Source organism: Ambystoma mexicanum, chromosome 3q (genome assembly GCF_040938575.1).
Source record: "Ambystoma mexicanum isolate Mex_15411 chromosome 3q, UKY_AmexF1_1, whole genome shotgun sequence".
NCBI classification, from domain to species: domain Eukaryota; kingdom Metazoa; phylum Chordata; class Amphibia; order Caudata; family Ambystomatidae; genus Ambystoma; species Ambystoma mexicanum.
Window position 1 is genome coordinate 201296802 of NC_090926.1, and position 24049 is coordinate 201320850.

At 48.0% G+C, this 24049-nt stretch overlaps 1 protein-coding gene across 1 annotated transcript in view; it reads right to left on the reverse strand.

Moving 5' to 3' along the window:
• Window positions 1–23774, reverse strand: part of MYO1A (myosin IA) — a 331231-nt gene extending 307457 nt beyond the window's left edge. The window contains exon 1 of the mRNA XM_069653548.1: window positions 23548–23774. The gene's annotated coding sequence lies outside the window, so the exon portion shown is untranslated. The remainder of the gene's footprint in view (window positions 1–23547) is intronic.
• Window positions 23775–24049: the final 275 nt, after the last annotated feature.

Here is a 24049-nt window from a genome sequence, read left to right on the forward strand (position 1 = left end):
TAACCACTGGCAAACCCTCTAGACCATAATTTGTCAGCCATTACAAAAGGTTAAAGAAGATATGCAGGCTACGGTCTAGCTTGCCCACTCGGGTGCTGGGCATGCCTTGGACACGGATTAAGGGCTTTAAAACGACTACAGAGGTGAACCAGTGCAGTACAAAAGCAGAGTAACATAGAATATGCAATTCATTCCAAAGGGCTTGGGGCAGCCCAAACTGCTTGGTCACGTCCCTTCTGCACAAGACAATAAGCAACCCCAGGCATGTTGTGTCCTCATTGAGGTGTACCTTGTGTTTCTAGGCACAGCAGACTTAGGGTCAATGTCTGGTTATGAATGAATCTTACCCACTGGCAATTGCTCGGGGCAACCCTCCAGACTATGGCGTTTCAGGCTTCTATGCCATTTGAAAAGGGGAAAGACCATAGGCAAACCAGGTCCCAGCCCAAGACGTACAGTCCAGTCTGAATTGCTTGGTCACATCCCTTCTGCACAAGATCACAAGCAACCCCAGGCATGTTTTGGCCTCATTGGGCTGGACTGCTCCCATTGGTGGCAGTACCAGACAGATTTGAATATTTCTGGACCTCTTTTTTGCAGATGAGCTAAAAGAAAAGGTATTGTAGAAGGTTCCCCAGAACACTGTCAATGGTTAAGATTCAATGACCAGGCCAAGATGGAAATGCAGTTTAACTACTGTTTTTTGGGAAATATGGTATAGATTGGCCAAAACAATGAATCATGACTTTAATTATAAATGAAAGGAAATTAATCTTTGCGTGCTCTGGAGTCTCTCCAGGTTGACACGCTGGCTGGTACAAGTTCAAACCTAAACTTTTCTGCTCTGTGTTTCACAGGATCTATTATCCTGGGTCCGCAGTTTCAGGGTTAAGGGGTTCCCGCAGACTTCTTTTCTGGATATTTTAGGATCTCTTGGACCAATAGTGCGAGACGTTGTGTTTGAGATGCCGGAAAATGCCACTGACACATTCACAGGAATTATTGACTTGATAAACACCTATTTTGCTCCGCATAGGAATGTTTATTAGGAGAGACATATATTTCACACCACCACCCAAGAGAAAGGTTAGTAATTGGACACATTTGTAAGGCGGCTGCGGAAGAGGGTAAAGTATTGTGATTTTGACCATTGTTCGACGGACAAAGCTCTCAAATCACAGGGAGTCCACAGAGTTCTGGAAAAAAATATTACAAAAAAACAGATCCGTAGAAGATATTCTGATGCTCGCTTGTGCTGACATGGCAATCTCCATGCAGGCGTAGTCCTTGGGCAACATATTGCAGACAGGGGCTGCAGGGCCCATATGTCAGGTAGAAACAAATCAACTAACAAAGGAACAGCGCAAATGCTATAGGTGTGGTTAGCATTTCCTCACGTTGGCCCATGCCCAGAGGTTGGTCACGCGTGTCATACCTGCAGAGGTGATAATCATTTTCAGTCTATTTGCATCAAGTATGTACAACCATCTGCAGGCCGCAGAAACTTGGGCAAGGGTGCAGATAGTCCTCGGTCGATGAAATGGTGGTCGCCCGGGTCTAGGCGGAAGGATTCCTCAGGTAAATGCCGAACCAGCCGAATATCGAAGAGCGTCCACTCCAGAAGAACCAAGAAGAAAGTCAACATGACAAAAGATACGAAACATAGCGACCTCACCCAAACGTCAAGATGACTCCGACTCATACTTGAGTGGTGCTCGCAAGAGAGGGCATGTCCATACCATAGGAAATAAGACATCAGTCAAATGTAGTCCAACACTATTGCTCCAACTTGATGGATGTGCACGAAAATTCCTAATTGACAAAGATGTCACAGTTAATGTGATAAATAAAGACACGCACTGAGGGCTCAAAAATACTGTGAAACTTTGACCTCCACATATCCCTATGATTCTAACACACCACTTATATGTAAAGGGATGTTTGGAACAACCTGCTCATACAAGGATAAAGCTGTGAAGCTGCTCATCTACGTCGTGAAAAGGTGAAGTACCAGAAGGGAGCATCCTCAGCTTCAAATCCGCCATGCAAATGGGGTTGGTGCACATACTGTACCAAATCATGTTGGCATCCACCACAGATCCCAAAGCCATGGTCGTCAAGATGTTTCCCTTGCTATTTACTGCACTTGGAAAATTAATGGACAAAGAAATAAAACTGCACATCAACCCCGATGTACAACCAGTAGTGCAGCATTATCAGGGAATTCCCCTAAGTATTCAAAAACAGGTAGAAGATGAAATATAATCACGGTTGAACCAAGATATTATTGAACATGCAACAGGGCCCACTCCATGGGTCTCTCCAATTCTCCATGTGCCAAAGAAAGAAAATGGTGACAAAATGTGAATATGTGTGGATATGCGAGCACCCAACTTGGCTATTGAGAGAGAAAGGCATCTGTCTTCAAGAATAAGGGATTTGATGCATCTCTTACATGGGTCGAAGGTGTTCTCCAAACTGGACCTAAACGAGGGGTATCACCAGTTACAGCTGCACCCTCGATCTTGTTATATCACCACCTTTACGACACATGTAGGATTATTTTGGTACAAAAGACTTAGCTTTGGGTCTCGTCCGCAGCTGAAATCTTTCAGACCGAGATCGATCAAGTCATCAAACACATCCCTCAGTGCCTCAAATACAGTGATGACATTTTAATTTTTGGGGCCACACAGGAGTCACATGATGACACACTGTGACACCTTTGTATGGCACTGGAGGATGCTAAACTGACACTGATTGCAGCCAAGTATGAATTCAGCAAATCAACGCTAAACGTTTTGGACTTGTATTCTTAAGCAAAGGTCTACAACCTGATCTGTCCAAGGTGAAAGCCTTAATTGCCACACCGACTCCCATGTCAAAATCAGCAGTACGATCATTTCTGGGGATTGCCAGTTACTGCACAAGATATATAAAAGATTTTGCTTCAATTAGTACACCACTACGACTTCTAACTGGCAAAGGACAATAATTCACATGGACATCGGAGTGTGAGGAAGCCTTCCAGGAGATAAAATCACACATCTCGTTAGCATCCTGCATGGCAAATTATGACCTAGATCTAGAAACAGAGCTGACCGTGGATGCAAGCCCAGTAGGTTTGGGGGCAATACCAGCTCAATTCAAGCCGCGCTCGTCATCGCCCGATGTATTATTGCATATGCTAGTTGAAACCTATCATCCACTCAATGCACATACTCACAGCCCTAGAAAGAAAGCTTGGCTGTGGTCTGTGCACATGAACACTATCACCTGTTCCTGAATGGAAGGAAATGTACGATTCTTACAGATCATCAAGCACTCACATTGATATATGGCAAGCCCAATGCCAAAATGCCTCTGCGGATCGGACGGTAGGGACTTACATTACAAGAATACTGTTTTGACAACATACACAGGCCAGGGAAAGACAACAACCCAGCGGATTTCCTGTCCAGGTACCCTCTACCTGCGAAACAAGAAGCTCAGTCTTCCAAAGCGGATCAGTACATCATCTACATTATAGACAATATACTTCCGAGATCTTTGACTCTCCCAGAGATCACCAAGGCCCTACTTCAGGACAGAGTTCTAATATGAGTCAAGGACATGGTGATGTCGGGAAAGTGGCATGAATCGTGCAGATGTTATGAAACACTCTCGGAGAGTGAACAACATCTGCTAAAGAAATGTTGTCTTCTAAGGGATGTGCTGTCAGTCTCTCTGCACGGATTACTGTTAAAAGAAAATAGGATTGTCATTCCCGTGTCCCTTCAGGATCGAATCATTTATCTGGTGCACACAGGGCACAGAAGGAATGTTTCCATGAAGCGATAGCTCAGAACAAAGGTGTGGTTTCCGAAGATGGACGATAAGATACAGAAGACACCTGCGCCATCTGTAAGTCAATGGCTACTCGTACCTTCCCAAAATCCTTGTAAATGACACTGATGTCGCTGAAGGTGTGGGATGAAGTGGCCATCAACATGTTTGGACCTCTGACAAATGGAAAATATGTCCTGGTGACAATGGACGAGATGTCTCATTTTCCGGAAGTACATCTAATCTCCTCTACTGCTGCTCATGCTGTAATTCCAGCTCTTGACAAGATGATTGCCGATTATGACATCCCATCAACAGTAAAGTCGGATAATGCTCCGCCCTTCAGTGGACAAAACTTTGCCATGTTTGAGGAACATTTGAGGTTTCAACATCGGGGGATCCCCCCTTTATGGCCTCAGGACAATGGCACCTTAGACAGGTTCATGGCAAATATCAAACACACACTCCAGATGTGCACCATCACCTGGGGGTCCTTCGTGCAAGCCATCTGCACGTTGCTATGAGGCTACAGAAACACACCGCATAGCTCAACGGGGTGGTGTCCATCAGAACTAATGTTTGGCAGAGTAGTGAGAGCACGGTTACCACAGGTGGTAGATTCAGTGAGCCGTCCAGGTCTGAGCCAGAAAGCTAGGATGATGGATGACGCAAGCAAAAGGAAGATGAACAGGTATGCAGATGAGAGAAGAAGAGCCAAGAAATCAAGCATACATGTGGGTGATGACGTGCTAGCCTGCCAACCTCAAGCATAGAGGGATGTGCCTGTGTTTGATCCCATTTCATTGACTGTAACAACAGTTCAAGGGTCCATGGTGTCGACTGAAGGCCCTTGCCGTTCCATCACCAGAAATTCATCATTTTTTAAGAAGCTTGCTGAAGGTACACCTGCTCATGAAGAGCCAGCGGACATATTAAGCTCACAAGAAAGTTGCTCTGACAATATGGATGCTGACGTGGACGCCGATGACAGTTGCAATGATAGAGCCATTGCTGTGGCTGTTTCTCAGAGTCTGTCAAAGAGAATCATCCGCCAACCAGTAAGATGGATTGAAGAAATGGAATAATATACCAGGTAATGATTTATGTAAGGGGGAGAAATAGTGTCCTGTCCTGTTTCTATGTTTGACATTTTGCCTGTCTCTGTCCTCTGTCTGCCCTAGGAGGAAACGGAGTGAGGGCAGAGCACGTGTAAGGGGCTGGGTTAAGCAGAGCATGTTCGATAAAATAAAGAAGGTTGCATTTCACTAGAGCTCCGTATCTGGGTCAAGATTAAAAGCTTTGTATGCTTATATCTTTATTTCAGACTTGAGTCCAGTGTCAACCTAACAGTGTGGGGTGGTATCCGTTTGGGTTTTTCTGTCGTTGTCAAGCCGCCGTGTATGATATGTATTACTGTTGTGCGGTGATTCCACACTCTCCTTTATAGTGGAACAAGTGTAAAGGAAAATAGTGTAATAGCGACATGCATGTTTCCAAAATATTCAACTCAGTGGGAGGAGGAAAAGTCCTTATTTGTTAAGGTAGCACAATAATGTTGTCAACTCCGACTGTGGAACTGATCCCAAACTGGTGCCAGTGTAATATTGGTTATATGAAAAATAAAGTGTGCACTTTTAAGACAGAAAAAAATTAAAATATACACCCTTTAAAAGAATACATATGTCCATGAAATAATATATTTATTTTGCCCATTTAGGTCTGACCAGAGCTTTAGAAAAGGCAGCATAGATGTGCGTGTGATGAAGATGTGCTGCGCCATTTGCACAGCATAAAATACCCTTCTTTTTTACTGTTCAAGCTCTCACATAGTACACCAACACTGGAGCCAGAAATGAGCATGCAACAAACTATTTAACTGTGTTTTACTGCTCAACCACTCAGAAGGAGCCCAAGTGAAGGGATTAGCTTCAAAGAGTATACTGAGAAGAATGAAGAGGGATGCTCTAACAGTACAAAGAGTAGCTCAATAACCGAACACATGGTTGTACAACGTAGTGGAATGTCAAATGGTCAAGATTGAAAGTATTGGAACTAAGTTCCTGTTAGATCCGACTCACTTCCACTGAGGAATTTGGAGCTCCTCAAGCAAGCCGCTTAGATGGGTGCAAAATACCTGTGTGACTTTCCTCCTGGATCCCATATTTCTCCTTTGAAGGATAATTGTGATGCAGAAGGAAGAGTGAATGTCCCAAACCAGTAAAAGAATATTTTCATGACATGTTTTGAAGTTTATTATGATCTTAGGTGGGCATTGGAGCCTTCTATGTCTGTCTTTTGACGGTATGACGCAGACTGGACTCACTGGGAGTGAACGGGCTAGCCTTTTCTGCAAACATAATTGCAAACTGTGCTATTGGTGCAGACAAGCAGTGCTTAATTTGTGGGGGTGTTTGCCAGGGCTCAGCCTCTGGACTTATTTCTGTCCCAGGAACTTATTGTCTCATACTCAGTCTGATTATGATGTTGTGTTTTGGCAGCTTTATTATTAAATCAATTCAGCAGTTGTCACACAACAAGCAACAACAGTGTGCACTGGCCACATTCTCTTCCACCTGTGTCGGCGCATCGTTATTCATGAACTTGATGACCCACGCAGACAGCAGAGTAGCAGTCATCCATTTTCTTTGATAACAATAAGTTGGAAGGTGGCATTGCTGGACGCTTGTGCTGGCCAAGCCCACACACACATCCGAGTCCCCCTGCATAACATTGGAGTTCCTCCACTACTGCAATATTACAACATTAGTGTTCGTTTGCAACAAGAGGACAGTCATCAGCCAGCAGCACCAAACACAGAGAAAAGGCCAGGTGAAAAAACACTGCTTAAGAGGAGTACCTTTCATGAATGTCAACCTATACACAAAGGTCTTACTGAAATGTGTGGCAAAGTTTAACAGTTGAGTAGCAATTTTTCCTGCATTTGTCAATCAATTAAACTTAGTAGGAAAGCAGGTTTGCTCGTTTTTCTGTGGCTAGATGGTTGACATGTTCCAATTTCCACCTTTACAATCCAAGAAAAATTTTAAAAATGATGTGTTTAAAGAAGGACTTAAACATTTGTCTTGAACTAGTATGCTGTGCAGATGCCAAACAACATAAAATAAGACATCTCGCCATGACTAGTGCTCCTATCACCCAAAATAGCCATTGGGAGTTGCAGGGTTAACCCTTAATATGCAGGCACTGTGGGCTTTGGCAGCAGTGGTCCAGGAGTTACCCGCCCGATGTGCCCAGGTGTGCTAGAAAATATTTGGGACCTGGCACTTATGTTTTTGACAAATTAAGCACTGCAGACAAGGATGCACAGTTAGGAACCTCGGAGTGTGAATTTCTGCCACCCTGACCATGGATGAACAGGTCAATGCGGTCTGTAAATCCTGTCATTTCAAAATGTGGGTTCTTCGGGAGGTCCTCCCCTTCATCCCTACAACCAATCAAGCTACAGTGGTTGCTGTCCTGGTCCTTAGTGCATTGGACTATTGTAATTCACTCTATTTGGCCCAACTCGACTATCTGACTAGGCGCCTGCAATTGCTTCAGAATGCTGCTGCTAGATCTATCATCCGTCCGCCTTTCGGAGCCCATATGACTCCTCTGCTGAGGCAACTGCACTGGCTCCCCGTCGCTCATCGGATTATGTTCAAGTCTATGTGCATAGTGCACCGAGCCTTCTATGGCGTGGGAGCAGAACTTCTGCTAGCCAAGTTCATACGCTACTTGCCTACTCACTCTCTTCGATCACAAACCACCCTGTGAGTGGCAGTGCCCTGCTTTAGGCTAGCCCGAAAGGGAAGTTGTGCCTTTTCAGTTGTGGCCGCAACAGCATGGAATGACCTGCCCATCCCCTTGAGGGAAACTATCAACCACTTTGCCTTCCGTCAGAAACTGAAAACCTTGCTTTTCTAGGAACCGCAACGCAGAACTACTCCTCACTTCCTCCAGTGCCATGATGCCCTCGTGCGAACGTGCGCTAAACAAATACAGCTAACATAACATAACATAGTTGCTGTATAACTTCTGTGTCAATGAGTAGCATTGCACGTTTTGCCCCCTGGATATAGTATGGTGAGCAGCTTTCCCTGCACCACACTACAATCATATTGGATACCTTTCTGTCCCATGTCCTGACAGCCAGCAGATAGACAGGGGTGGCTTATCCATAACAGGCGATGGCGAGTCGGCCAGCCTCCAATGATGGAGGAGTCACGCAGAGCAAGTCAGCCGAGTGATCCCTCGGCCGCAACAAGTTCGATCATGTCTTAGTTGGTTGGGGCTCCCTCGCTATGCTTGGTTGTTTGCACAAATTCATGAGAAATGTTAATGCCCCTCCAATTAAAAAATTCATAAGCCACCACTGGGATATACCAGGACATTCAAAAAAGATTTACATTAGTTGCAGGTCTTAACTTAGCTCCCGGGTAGAACAAGCAATGTTTATATTGCTAAAGAACGGAGTGGATTTCTGCTGCCCGAGAAGGGAAACTGGAAGTCGAAACATGGACCCACATTACTCCAAAGTTGTTCTTTGAATAGCGTGTCTGGTCGACCAGGCAATTGTGCTGCTCACCCCATTGATTTTGCTTGCTATTGTTATCCTGTGACTTTTTTGTTCTGGGGCGCGGTAGCCGGCTTAGTAGTAACATAATTTGCCTGTTTTTATTACTTTGTTTTGCATCTTTTTCTACTTTGTCTAGTAAGGTTAGGCTGCGCTATTGCTGTCCAAGAGATCGCTCTGCTTTGGCTTGGACGTGATTGTGCTATACCTAGAATGTCACACTGTTTCACCTGTGCAGATAGTGCTCTTGGAAGGAGGTGTTGGGTAGCTTAAGTGACCCTGGAAGATCTTTGTTGTATTAAATATTTTCCACTTAGGTTTAATGTAATTAGACTGATATCCAGATTTATGCAGGAAAATCCCCTCCAGGTAGATCTCAAATGTAGGCGTGGGAGCTGGGGATTGCTTCAATCCGGATGGTGACGTCAATCACGCCCCACCCCACTGAGCCTTCCCACGGGAGAAATGGGCATTTGCAGACTAGTCTGGTCTCGCTTGTAAGGACAGTCCAGCTGCTGTGGTAAGGTACAGGGGGCTTAAGCATGAGTGTAGACACCTGCCCACAGAAGCGGACGCTCTGGCTGTGCTCATCTTCAGTAGAGGGGCTCTCACATTGTTGCCTAATTTTGGAAGGCTTTGCGTTTCATCCTAAGTCATACAGGGTGATGTAGACATACACTCCTTTATCTGTGTGGCTAGAGAGACGCAGCTTCACCTCACATATGATGCCCAGGAAGGCAGAAACATGTCTCTGGGGTTGCTGTTGGTACTCTTCTTCAGAGTAGAATGGCCTAGCATTTTGGTGCTGGAACGTCATTGTGGCCAATGGTGGAAATGGAAAAAATGTGGTGGAAAATCCCACAAGGGCTGGGGTGAGGGAGGAGTGGGGGGAGGAGTGTGGTGCCCTATGGGGCGTGGTCGAGAGGGGGTAGGGGTGGGGCTGGTAGTGCACAACCGATCAAATGAATCTTTGGGCCTAATTCACAGAGCGTTTCCCATAGGGGTTTTGACATTACAAAACGCTTCTGTGAATTTGGTTCATAACTGTTTTTGCATCCAGCAATGCGGGAACACATACAGAAAAAATAAGCGCCCGCGATTACCGCGGCTTTGGCACTGGTGTGTAATGCACAATGCTTGCTACATGTACAACTGATTCCTTACAGTTGTACATGTAGCGAGCATTGTGCATTACACACCAGTGAGCATTGTGCATTACACACCAGTGCCAAAGCCGGAGGTAAAAGGCAAGGCTGCCGTCGCGGGCGTTTTTTTTTCCTCTTCTGTTCTTTTTTTATTTTTATTTTTTAAATTTTTTTAAGTATTCCAGTGCGGTTCATTGGCTTGGGCAGCTGACTCTGGCCGGATCCCGAGATCGGGCAACAAATCTGGTGCCGGATCTCGGATCCGCCGAAACCCGGCCCAAAGACCAGCACTGATTGTGGTGGGATCGGACGAACTTGCGGCGGCAGCTGGTCCATTGGGGCGAGAGGGCTCCTCCCCTCTTTATTTACGTGAGCAGGTCTCACTGGCCTAGTGTTGCCAACCAAGTCGCTGCCTCCGCAGGCATCCTACAGGAGCAGCAACTTCCTCAGCAACACTGCCCTAAGCAAAAGCTGCAAAGCAAACTTTGAGGCTGGAGGGGAGTAGGATGCCTTGTCCTGTCCGCCTCTCATTTCTGCGTGAATAGCATGCGCCCTCGCTCGTGCATACGAAGGGGTAGGCCACCTACCTCACAATGAAGCAGTGGCGAGCTCAGGGTGAGATTAGATAAGTTTAATACTATGTTTATATGTGTCTGAGTGTGTGAGTGTCTCTTCATACGTGCATTTGTATGTAGATAATTTGTGTGTGGACAGGCTGTGGGAGAGGACGAATGCTGTAACTGGTGGGACCGGCTTGAGAGGAAATGGGGGAAAGAGTGGGGATGGGAGAGGGAGACGAGGGACACTATTGCTGTAGGGCTAGAAGGTACGGTGACGCCCATTGGTGGTGAAACCAGTATGTACATTTTCCCTTACAGTGGCATGGCATGTTTTACTGGCAATATGAACAAGTCAACATGATGAGTGTTGCTATGTGGGCATTTTGGCCTACATTTATGCAGCCAGGCTGGACATGATTTCCTTCAATAGCATGTAATTGTTTATTGCCGTTATGGGCAAAGCCAACAGAGTATGTTGTCATGGGGACACAATATATTGGTAGAACTAGCATTGATGTTTCTTTCTGGTATCATTGTGGGCAAAGAAAAACGGACTGTTCTTAGGGGGAAATGCCGTAATATATTTATGATGGGTCATGTGTGGTCACAGCCATCATGAAAATGTTTTTACATTAGCAGAATACCGCCATATATTGTGGGCAGCGTTATCATGAACATTGATTGTAAAATTCTCCTGTGCACTATTGGTGACTTGGCAACTGTTGGATTGTTTCATTTGTGACCCTAAAAAACTGACTGCACACTTAACCATTTTGTCATAAAAAGTGTGCTCTAAAATGCACCGTTTATTCCTATCATTTGAAAGATAGGATGATATGCAAATGGGTATTCATCCATGGTTAAGGAACAGTGTCCTAAAGCGCGATAGATGGTACACCCTGGTGAAGGGTCACCTCCAGAGAGAAGAAGCTCTTCACGCCGTTTTCATCCTCCACGCTGCTGAAGGGACACCTCCACAGAGAGGAAGCTCTTCACGCTGTGTTCATCCTCCACGCTGCTAAAGGGACACCTCCAAAGAGAAGAAGCTCTTCATGCCATGTTCATCCTCCACGCTGCTGAAGGGTCACCTCAACAGAGAGGAAGCTGTTCACGCCATGTTCATCCTCCACGCTGCTGAAGGGTCACCTCCAGAGAGGAGAAGCTCTTCACGCCATGTTCATCCTCCATGCTGCTGAAGGGTCACCTCCACAGAGAGGAAGCTCTTCACGCTGTGTTCATCTTCCACATTGCTGAACGGTCACCTCCACAGATACAAAGCCGTTCATGCCGTGTTCATCCTCCACGCTGCTGAAAGGTCACCTCCAGAGAGGAGAAGCTCTTCACGCCATGTTCATCCTCCACGCTACTGAAGGGTCATCTCCACAGAGAAGAAGCCCTTCACGCCGTGTTCATCCTCCACGCTGCTGAAGGGACACCTCCACAGAGAGGAAGCTCTTCACGCCGTGTTCATCCTCCACGCTGCTGAAGAGACCCCTCCACAGAGAAGAAGCTCTTCACGCCATGTTCATCCTCCATGCTGCTGAAGGGGCACCTCCACAGAGAAGAAGCTCTTCACGCCGTGTTCATTCTCCATGCTGCTGAAGGGTCACGTCCACAGAGAAGAAGCTCTTCACGCCGTGTTCATCCTCCACGCTGCTGAAGGGTCACCTCCACGGAGAAGAAGCTCTTCACGCCGTGTTCATCCTCCACGCTGCTGAAGGGTCACCTCCACGGAGAAGAAGCTCTTCACGCCGTGTTCATCCTCCACGCTGCTGAAGGGTCACCTCCACAGAGAAGAAGCTCTTCACGCCGTGTTCATCCTCCATGCTGCTGAAGGGTCGCCTCCACGGAGAAGAAGCTCTTCAAGCCATGTTCATCCTCCATAGAGAGGCACTCACATTTCTTACTAATAATAGTAATGGTGTTTGGCAAATATTATTGTACTACATTTGAAAAGATCAGGAGTTTGCCTCTGCACGTTTAGTTTACTTTGAGAAGTATAGAAGCTGCTTCCACTCGGTTTTCTTTACACTTCAGCTATTAAACTGTTGTGAAATTATCTAAAATGTCAAATCAAGGTTGAGCTTGAAAGGCAAGTCTGAATGGGTACCTTCCTGCACTTTTTGTAGAATGTACAGACTTTTCAGTAGGAAAAGACCCCAGAGCCCTCCTAGCATTAACATCTAAACTCAAATATGTCTTGAAGAACATAGAAAATAGTCTAGGGGGAACCCCTGTTTCCCATAACTTCCATTGGCCATTTACCAACCCATCCCCCAAGCCCTTAACACGTGTTGCTGCATGTTGCCACACCTCCCGCACCCACCTGTGCCGGGGTCATAGTTCTACTACCTTTTTGTTACGCTTTCAACTCTGCGCATTTATCTCTATGTCCTTATCACATTGTTTTGGCACCTTGAGGTTACCAGATACATTATCGTAGGAGTCCTCCCCTCTCATGTAGCCTTAAAAACCTCCCCTCCCATGATGCCCTTCTTCCCTGTATGCCTGGGAGCTCAGTGTGTGACACCGCACTCTGCTGCAGTGCATTGCCCACGTTGCCAGGTGACATCGCATGTCGCGCCTCCAGCCTACCCGCGCATTGGGCCAGTTGCTCCCCTCACACAATGACAACCGGCACTCATGTCAGCAGTGGAACCTACCACAGTGGCTTCAGTATGCTGCCCCGTCGTTTTGCCATTGACCACGCCATCTCCCTGGCCCCTTTCTCTCTTTGTTGCTCTCTCTCTCTCTCTCTCTCTCTCTCTCTCGCTCGCTCTCTCAACGCCTCTCTTTTGCTCTCTCTCTGTCTCTCCTTTTCTCTGTGTCTTCTATTTCTCTGTCTGTAGCTCTCTTTCTATGTCTCTTTTACTCTGTGTAGATGCTCTACTGACCAGAAGACCAGTTTATTAAATACCAGCATGGGGGGTGCGCTGTGCCCCCCCCATGGGAACAACCTCAGCAAATAACCAAATCAGAACGAGGCCAGAAAGGGCTGGCCGCCTACCTGGTCAGTTCTGGAAAAACAGGTAGAAGGGTGTGTTTCATCATGCTGTTGAGCACTCTCCTGTGAAAATATCACTGCTCACAGGAACCCCAGCCCTTAGAAAAATCAGGGGGAAACCGACAGTCCGCCCTAACTGCCTCACTCTCCCAGCCATGTGCATGTGCTTACACTGTAGAGTGCGCTGTGTATGTTAGAGACCAAAAGAGAGCAGGAGTGGTCAGGGCATGGGTGTGATGGCAGCAGTGCACATATGTACAACTGTGGAGCCTGTCTACAGACACATGTCCAGCCGCCAGGATCTTCCTTGGACCGCGGGCAATCCTACATCTCAATTAAATGATATGATTGTGTGTCCCAGTGTCTGGTGGCTGTATGGAGTGCATGTTTCACTTTTAAAAACATGAAGCAAAAAAATGGATTTAGAAAGACTACTCGGAGACCGCTCTGAGTGGTCTTTCCAAATCGAACTGTCAGCTCTTGCGGTACTCGGGGGAAGATGGGCGCAGCCAGGCCAAAAGAGGAGAGATGCGGGTGCCCGCGGAAAGTGTTTTTGGTGTGTGAGAGTGTAAGTGTCTGTGTGTGTCTGTAGGGGAGGAGGGTGAACGTTTGTGGGGTGTGGAATGGGTACACTTGAGTGTGTATGCACGTTTGTGTGTATGGGCCAGTGTGACTGGAGTGGGGGCTGCCAGGGAGATAGATTTCAGAGGGTATTTGGGGGTGAAACCCCCAGTAGTGTGCTATTTCCACTTTTAATTGCTGCACACACAACGGTCGAAATAAATCAGTGTTTTTGATGTACTACCTTTATAAAGCAGGAATATCATGTAGAACCTTGGTGGCAGATGACACATCTAAAAATAATAGAAAAATACAAGACGTGAAGGCTGGAAGGATTAGAATCAATCGTAAACTCTAGCATCACTCAGGGCAACCCTCCAGACCATCATTCTTCATCTGACAAGCCATTGCTCGCTGCACTATAGGGAACCAAGGTGCACTTCACTGATGCACTACAAGGCCGAAACATGTCTGGGGTTGCTTGAGTTTTCAGGCAGGGGGGACCTGGCCTAACAATTCGGGTTGGGCTGCTCCCATTGGTGCCCGTACCTGACTAATTTGCATATGGCTGGACCCCTTTTACAATGACGCAGTGCGGAAGGTTTCCCAGAGCAGTGTCAGTGGTTGAGATATAGTCAAAACCTTCCATCCATCACTTTTTTGGCTATACTAAATCTAAATATAAGCCTTGTCTGGTTATAACATGGTGCTCTCTGGGACTTAAAAATTATATTGACCAAAACTATTGGTGTTGTTTTCTTTTCAGATTGGTTTCTAGTGACCCTCCTGGTCAGGGCATCCTGTGTATTCACCATCTGGGACTGAGTTTCACCCAAAAAAAAAAACAGTCGGGCATGGTCCCAGGAGCAGCCTTTGTTTTCCGTGAGAAACGGTGGCCGCCTTCCAGGGAGAAATGAACTGCCCCCAGAGAGCAGGCAAAGGTTCAGTGCTTCAAAGGCCAGGCTCTGCTGGCCAAAGGAAATCACACCAGCGTGGTCATTAGTAGAGACTCTTTATTACAGGCAGACAGCAGAAGGGGGAATTACAGTAGCAAGGAGAGAAGCATCATTCCACAGAAAGGTCCCCCCACCTTGGATTTTCCCAGGGCCCCCATACTTCCTTGCACCCTCTCTCCATTTCCTGCAGACAAAGCACTCTGGGTATGACATCAGCAGGCAGGCGATTGTGGAACAACAGCATGGGTTTGGCCACTTGCAGTAGTCTAGGGGGGGACCAATTTGCTGTAAGGGAGGAGACCCTTCCATTCGTTGAGTTTTCTTTGGACACTTGAAGGATTAATCTGGAACCTGGTTGGGAGGTCAGTCTGATCCAAAGTCTTCTGATACAGAGGTGAAGATGAAGATTTCCAAGGAAGGCACAAGCTCTCCCACAGCCCCACCCAGCCACCCCAAAGGAATATTTGGGGTGAACTGTTGGCTGGAAAAGGCAGAACCCTGCATATAATATATAAGATCTTCCTGGCTGGGAAGGGCAGAAGAAAGCGCTTACTTTACCCTTGGACATCGTGGATGGGGTCCCCTCTGTAACCAGAGTCAAGAAACTGCTTTATACTGTATTTTCCAGCTTTGATACATTTTTGAGCCAGCTGAACTGCTACGGATGCTTTTCAAGATGCTACAAGCACTGGTGGCTTCCTTTGACACTCCCGTCTTTTTGCTGGTGAGCCGTCGAATTGCTGACTCACCAGCATCATCACGCTGATCACCACAGAAGAGCTGCATTACATCTTGAGACCCTTTTCGTGCCAATTCAACCAATTCGCAACACTGGGCCTCATTATCACATTGTAATACAGGCACGGCTGCCGCCAGTGTCATTAATTTCCCGGCACCCGCGAATGGGCAATTACCAGGTCATTACGGCCCTGCCGGACCCGGTAATTGCCCATTTGCGGGCGCTGGAAAAAAGATGCTCCCCATTCCCATTCAGCCCAATAGGGCTGAATGGGAATGGGGAGTTTGGATGCACCGGCACTGTTTTTAATGGTGCCGATGCATCCTACATGCAGTGCTCGCGGGTGCTGCTCTGCCCGCCAGATCCGACCTGGTGGGCAGAAAGGCACCCGCGAGCACAACTCGAAATTTGCCGGTCCGGGAACTATGGTACCGGCAAGCTTACTAGTTATAATGAGGCCCATTGACTTGATCCATCGGTGCCTAGTTTCTTTATCCAAATCGAGCCAATCACTCCTACAGGACTGCACTGCATCGCTGGACCGTCTAAAGGCCATCGACCGCTTAGACATCCGCGAACCAGTGGGACTGACTCGAAATGTCTTGATGACAACTCGACCCATTTAAATTGCCTAGCAGCGTGGCTCAGTGCTGTTGTGCCCAAGAACAAGCATTTAAAGGTTTTTGAAGTGGCTCTGTCCCCCGGATCCACCTTAAAGGACCTGATCAACTTTTAAGACCCCCCTCTCCACCTTTTTTTTAAGACATCCTCAGTAACCGACAGTGCTGCTGAAATCAGGGCCTTTGCACCCTTATCTTCATAGCCAGTGAGCCCCGTTATTCTGCATTCTCTGTGTTTTCCCTCGCAGGGGTGGGCCATTCATGTTTTTGTTAGCTCTGTGTATTTTCTAGTTTAAAGTATCCTATGTTTATAGAACTGGGAATTCTTTTCTTTTGCATTTCCAGCACTATTCTTGTTTGGTTTGCCGTTGTAGACGTTCGCACCCCTCCTGAAGCGTACAGCCTAACCTCAGCTTGTGCTACCCTGATAGGTGAAGCAGGTACACCTGTTGGGCTGTGCCTTTCACCTTCATGCTTAAGATCGCTGCTGGCTAAGCAGTAGTGTGGGGATGAGTAGCAGCTGTATTCACTACTCACTCATCTCTATGCTGCCGCAGACCAATAGTTATTTCGTCACACCCCCTCTAACCAACGTGCTTCTGTTTTGCACCTCAGTCCCTTGGGCCCCGCTGCAAGATTCCTCGCTCCTCACTCCACTTACCATTGCCTTTTTTCCCACCCACAGCCAGCACCAACAGGGCCCCGTCCAGGGGGGCTGACCAGCGAGGAGCCTCAATGCTTAGCGAGCAAGTAATCAGCACAACATACGCCTCACATGGCCTGCAACAGACCCCAAAGAACTACAAACGGGGGCACAGATAGGCCCAAACACAACAGCACACAGACTAACAGTTGCTCAAACCACTCCCAGCAGGTCTTCCAATGCCTTCATGAACACCTTCCCTCAACGCTCTCACCTCAGGTCTTTCTTCTGTGATCCCGCTGCAGTCCAGTGTACCGGCCGGAGCCTTCTCCACACAAGTCATGGACACAAGGGAACATCACTTATCAGAGCTTCACACGGCTGCCAGCCATCACAGACCCTCGCACTACCACCAAATGACATCTACAGCCTACAAAGACCCCCGCCCCCATGCCACCTGACTCTTTCCCGCTCTCCCTTTCATTCCCTTCCACTTCAGCACTTAAAGGAGTCTAGGAGTGGGATAAGCGCTGTACAGGCCACACGCAAAACATACCATCAGCTGCCAACTCCTAGTCCCAGTGCACTCTTCTAACTTGTCTTGACGTGTGCAATGTGTTCTACTCACACTGGCACTGTTAAAGCTACACACCCTCCCATCCCCCAACAGGTGCTCCTTCCGTAGGAAGTAGGCCCCAAGCTTTGGTCATTAGCAGCCGTGCATCGACTAGGGCCAATGTGCACTCGCCATACCCTGATGCTGCTGTTTTCTTATCACTCCGTTTTATTGCAAGTAACAGAGGCAAAGTCCAGGACGAGATTATTAATATGGCACCTCGTTATATGGCTGTGGGGCCTACAAGGCAAGGAGCCACGCAGATAGAAATCATCCAGGCTTGCAAGCTTTAGTCAAGGGCCTGGAAGCTGCGGCCTACGTCACATAGGCCACGTGACCTGCCGGACTCCGAGCCAGCTGGGCAGCGTGTGAGAGGAGGTTTCTGCAGGGAGCGGGGTGGGAGTGGGGAAATGGAATGGACGTGTTTTCTAGCACTGCGGGCGGACGCGTGCAGACATAGCTTGGGTGATTGAAAAGCAGTGGAATAAAGGTGATCTTCTGAGGCAGCAGTAGGTCCTTAAGCGTCTTTATTCAGGTACAAAAGTAATCAGATTTCATAAGGACATCAGGTCATTGAGAGCAGGAGCAAAGGTCCTCAGGAGTGCCCCGTAGCTCTCACCACCCAGGCTACCTATCTCCAACTGCCTGGAGTGGAACACTCTCACAAACACAAGCATTCCATGCACTCACAGAACATTCCATCAAGGCATCACAGCATCCATACAGGAAGGGAGGCAAGCTATAACACGCCTCCCTTTCTTCAACATACCACAGTGGAACACCAACACAGGGAAAGGGCAGGACACAACACACCTCCCTTCCTTCAAGAATCCAAAGAGAAACACCAAAACACAGAGAGGGAAAGACACACAAGACACAACAGGTAGCACGCACGCTGGTGGGCGTGAAGGGGGCTCCCAGCGGCATGGAGAGTTAGATATTGTGGCCTCTGCCGGCCGCCAGATCTAGCATTATGGTGATCCGTGGTGGAGTACAGATATAAGACCCATGGAGATTGTAGTGTGGGGTGCTGGCCGAGAACTGACGCAAAGAGCCCTCTTATATAACAATCGGTGTCAGAAAAGGCTGGGTCCGGCCTGCCATGACAAAGCCGGTGACTAATGCAAAATTGTGGAGGGTGGATTTGCTGGGTGCTAGTGGAGTTCTGGACACTTCCTGTACATTGGTGTACGCGTGATGCTGCGCTCCGTCTGCATAGCAGGGGGCCACCAGGGACTTTTAGCAGGTCAAGGTATTTGCAGGGCTTTAAGTGGGCCGGGACTAGCTGGGGCACTCCCAAAACTTCAATCGAGCCAGGGCTCTGTTGGGGCTCACACTACCCCCAACAGCCAAGAAAGCCACTTTATTTCCTTTCAGTGGACACTTCCGGTGACTAGTCAGTGTCACATTGCACTGTGCTATTCCTAAGGAGTTGGATTTCGTTTGTTTCATTCAAAGCAGTCTAGTGAATGAAACAAAAGAAATCCAGCACCTTCGAAATAGCGCAGTGCTATTCGTAGGTGCTGGATTTCTATTTCATTCAATAGACTGATTCACACATAGCTGAACGGGCTTGTCAAGCAGTCTGTTGAATAAAACAAATAAAACAAAAGAAACTATCCACCTATGATATAGCACAGTGCAATGTGGTACTGACTTCTCACTGGCAGGGCTTGGGTTCGAATCCCCAGCGCGGGACAATAAAGAAAAAGTAACCTGATGTGCTGGGAACACTTTGGGCCATGCCCATCATTTAAGCCGCATCCCCTTCTTGCAGCCCCCCTCTCAATTTCTCACCCCATTTATAAAACACTGGGTATTGCCAAACCCCTGTGACAGCCACCCTGAAGAGATGGATGACAAGGTAAAGGGAATACCTTTGAGAAGAGATCTGCAATGTAGCTGGAAGATGGATCAGTCCAGAGCAGTGGTATTAAAACTTTTTCATACTGAGCACCCCTTTTGTTAAAATATTGTTTCCTCTCCCCCCCACCTAGGAGCTGACTCTCATGGGGGGGGGGGCAAAACATTTCCAGGGGGCCTCAGGCTTGTTAAAGGAAGGATAAGCAGATTGTATACTACCTTTTTTATATTAAAAACAGTCATCTTAATCCCTTTTTAAAGAGAATGCCCCCCCCCCACACCCCCCGGTGATCCTTCGGGCACCAAGATGCCCTGCATCTCACACACAGGTTCAAGTCCCGGCATGGATGATGCCTTTCATGCCTTTGAGGTTGTCCTCCCTCTCAAAGCAGCTTTAAATCCACCATTCAAGCAATGGTCCAATCCCACCTGGATGGCGCAATACATGCCCTCCTCTACTGCCTCCTGTCATCCCCCCTTGTGCCCCTGAGAAGTTGCTTACACAGGGCTGCACGTCTCATCAAGGGTCTATGCAGATACAACCACATCAGCCCGGCTCTCATCGACCTTCAATGGCTACGACTGCACGCACAAATCCCCTTCAAGTCTTGCTGCATCATCTATAAGGCAGTCGGCCAGCTACCCCGTGGAGAAACTGAGCATCTCCGGCAGACAGCGCACATCCAGAAGCCAGGACACATGCAGACTCAAATTCTGCCGCTGCGGAAAGGACCAGAAAACAAGCCTTCTCTGCCTACACCACAAGACTACGGAACCTCCTCCCTGTCAGCATCAGACTCGCCCCAACATTCCTACAATTCAGAAAAGAACTCAAGACCCACCTCTTCAAGGAGTCGCTCCTCCTCAACACGTAGGCCATCACGTTTTCACCTGCGACACCCGACTCCCTAAACGCCGTCCACCCCTCTATTACCTGCCACCCTGTACAGATGTACCCCTCTGTATCCTAACCCTTGCTGTATATATGTTGTTACCTCAGAAAAGTGCTGTGATGCATCTGTACTGTTGTATACCTCTGTAAAGCATTCCGTTGTGTATCTTTATTGTTGTATACCTCTGTAAAGCATTCCGTTGAGTATCTTTATTGTTGTATACCTCTGTAAAGCATTCCGTTGTGTATCTTTATTGTTGTATACCTCTGTAAAGCATTCCGTTGTGCATCTGTACTGTTGTATACCTCTGTAAAGCATTCTGTTGTGTATCTTTATTGTTGTAGACCTCTGTAAAACTCTCTGTTACTTCTCGAAGATAGGTCCGCGCTCAACAAATACCATAATATTAATGATGAATATGGACTACTGGCCAAGCAGGATTCTGCAATGAGCGTTTAGTGAGATGTGTTTATCACAATTGTGTCACAATTGAATATGAAAAGCCTCAGAAACAACACTAGAAAGCAGTCATTTCAGCTCATGGGTTGAGGCAGTGCTGCAAGGGTAACCTACTGCTCAGAGGCTCCAATCCAGGCTGGGCTCGCAGACTCAAGATTTCATCCTGCCAATGTCGATAAAAGGAGTTCCATCGACTTGTGCAATCAGCACCCTATTATGAAGCACTAGGCCGTAGTTAGTGACTTTGCCAGGGTTGGTCCGGGTCCAAAAAGTGGCCTTGGAAGGGGGGGCCATTTTACACAGTGCAGGCACATTTACCCAAACCCTTTAGGTGGGCGTGTGTTCCAACAAGAAAACCTGGGGAAATGGGTCTAAATAGTGCATATTAAGGCAGATTGCTTAATATATGGATTAAAAAGTAGTTAAACTTGAGAAAGTGTTATGAAGGATGAGGCGAGAAGGAAGGGGTGGGGTCAGTGCTTTATTTGTAAAGGAATTAGTGCCAGCGGCCCTAAACGTTTCTGGCAAGCCTGTGACACATCGGGTGCGGAGCTCCCCGCCTGCTCGTGACCCCAGCCACCAATGTTCCCTGCAGTGCCAACCTTCCTGGGGTTAAAGATGCCACTCTGACCTGCTCTGTGAGGGCGATGGATGCACCGACTATGGTATCTGCTTAGTGTACACATAGCAATGTTCCTAATAGTTAGTTGTGTCTCTCAGTAAGATGCATGTGCAGGCGCCTCTTTCCACATCAGTGTTTACATTCTGCTCTGATTCTATTGATGGCAAGTGGAACATGTTGACCATCTACCCACAGAGCAAAGGGCATGCATGCCTTACTTGTGGTGATACACTGATGGCTGAAGGCAGGAAAAATTACCAAACTCATGATCCTGCCTGCCAAACGCTGCAGCAAGATCTTCTCGTTTGAGTTGGCACTTGTGCTAGGCACTCCTCTTCACCTGTGCCCTTTTCCCTGGTATTGCTTCTGTGTTGGAGCTGCTGGATGGTGGTAACTGCCCTGCTATCGTCGACCCACACTGCTGTGGCCGTGCTGCTGGTCATTACAGTAGTGAAGTTGCGCCAATGTCATGTAGACTGAGGGGAGCAGTGTGTGGGCATGGCCACATGAGTGCCCAGTATTGTCACCATCTTACTCATTGTTATCCATGAGAATGGGTCAATAGTCCTGCCCTGCACATCTAGGTCATTGGGTTCAGGGATAACAATGAACCAGCCCAGGACACAGACATCCTGGCCAGTGCACAATGTCATGTAGACTGAGTGGAACAGTGTGTGTTCATGGCCAGCATGAGTGCCCAGTATTGTCATCTTCTGACTCATTGTCATCCATGTGAAGGGGTCACTAGTCCTGCCCTGCCCATCTAGGTCATTAGGTTCAGGGATAACAATGAGCCAGCCCGGGGCGCAGACATCCTGGCCAGTGCACAATGTCATGTAGACTGGGTGGAGCAGTGTGTGGGCATAGCCAGCATGAGTGCCCAGTATTGTCACCTTCTGACTTCTGCTTATCAATGAGAATGGGTCACTAGTCCTGCCCTATACATCTAGGTCATTGGTTTCAGGGATAACAATGAGCCAGCCCAGGACACAGACACCCTGGTCAGTGCACAACCTTGTTGCCTATTGTGTGACTACAATTGACTGACAGTCAAAATAATAAAGTTGCCAAAACACCACAACTTAACCGAACTGAAGCTGACACAATAAGTGCTGGGGCTCACAAATAAGTGCCAGGGCTGAGGTCTGGCAAACACCACCACGAATTACGCACTGGGAGGGGAGCATGAGAAAAATCCAATGCTCACAATTTGAGATCTAACAACTCTACTGAACTGAAAATCGCTGCTTGCAGACTGGCGCAGGTCAAGAAAGGAGCTTTCTATGCAGCAGCCCCGGCTGCCTGGAACAGCCTTCCGCTGAGTCTGAGCGAGGAACCTTCAATCATGATCTTTAGGAAAAGACTTAAGACATTTCTATTCAACTAACCTATTTCTCCCCCCTTAGTGCGGCTTAGTAGATGGGCCCTTGCCCACTCTCCTTTTTAATTATTTGTTTGTGTTTGTTTTCGTCTTTGTCGCCTAGCGTCCTTAAGCCTCCGGGTCAGTGGCCGCGCTATATAAATTAATAAAGTAAAGTAAAGGTAAGAGGAGCAGACCACCAAGGTACACAGAAAAGAGGCCCAGCAGGACATCTCCAGACGTCCCTGCAGGTCAGTCCAGCACTGGTCATTGCTGTAAAACATAGGGCTCATTGCAAGTATGGCGGCGTGGGGAAAACATTGGCGGTAGCGGAATTACTGCCACTTTGACCTCACCGCCATAGTAAGAGAATGACCCTGGAGTGGGGGATTTACCTCCAGCATGATGCCAACGGTAATTCTGGTGAAAAAGCCCCAGAGAGGCCAATGGACTCTGAAAAAATGGGGATTTACTCCGCTGTCGACAGCACCACATGTAATTCCACCAAGTGTCAGTTTCAGTAAATCCGTTGGGCGCTATTGCAGTGGACTTACCACCCCAACTCGTAAAGAGGACTATAGTAATGTGCCTCCTGTTGCTTAGTAGCTGAGGTTCAGGCCAGGAAGAGGTGCGCACCTCCTACTGGTCCACTCCAGGAAAGAACCCCATCACTTTGAATATTCTCTGATTTCCACCTGTTGGGATCGTGGCTGTATTCCTGTCGCCCGTCAGGTTTCTAGGGCCTGCTGCGTGAGACCATCAAGGGGTTCTACTGCTGCTAGTAGACAGCTTAGGGACCCCCGTGTAGCCACATGCGGCCACCATCACCAGAGCAGCTCTATCGCAATAGAGCGCCTCAAACAGTCGATAACTGCATACACGAGGCGATCTGAGGGGATTCACATCACCGAGTCTTTATGCGTTCGCCGAAGCGTCGAAAACGCACGCACCGTCCATTAAGTTCAGCTTAACATGCCTCTCAACTTTCAGACAAGCTGAAAACAGGGATGGAGTCCAAGCAAACAGCTGAAGGGTGACAGAATGCCAAGTGGCAGGCGCACAGCTGCCATCACTGGGCGCTGCTGGGCATGTAAGTTAACCTTACCTGCCTGGGTTGAAAAGCAGAAACCGCTCGACGGATGCCTGACGACTTGCTCTCGCCTCCCGTGAGTGCACGCTGGGCCGGGCTGAGGGCTGGGTGCCGGTGCAATGTGGGCGATGCAGTGCCAGGCTCAGATGGCGCTCTCCGCGGTGCACGCGCTGGTCGCAAATGATCTCACTCCTGCACCTGCTGCGGCGACTGGCACCCTCCCTACCTGGTGCCCTGAAGGTCTACGAGTCTGTCCACACCCACTTCCTCCCCGCGCGCGCATGGGGGCAGGGGCAGCCTCTGCCTGCCAGCTCGGGGTACTGCAGGGCACAGGCGACAGCGAGCCCAGTCACCCGCTGGGGACAACGACACCAGCATGAGTGACTAAGGGGGCCTTCAGCCTGCAGTGCCAGCTTCGCGAGCTCTGCTTCGGGCTGTGTAGTTGGCGATGACAGCGAACACATGTGCAGGAAACGAGTCACCTTACATCCAATGGAGACTTTGATTTGTAAAAAAA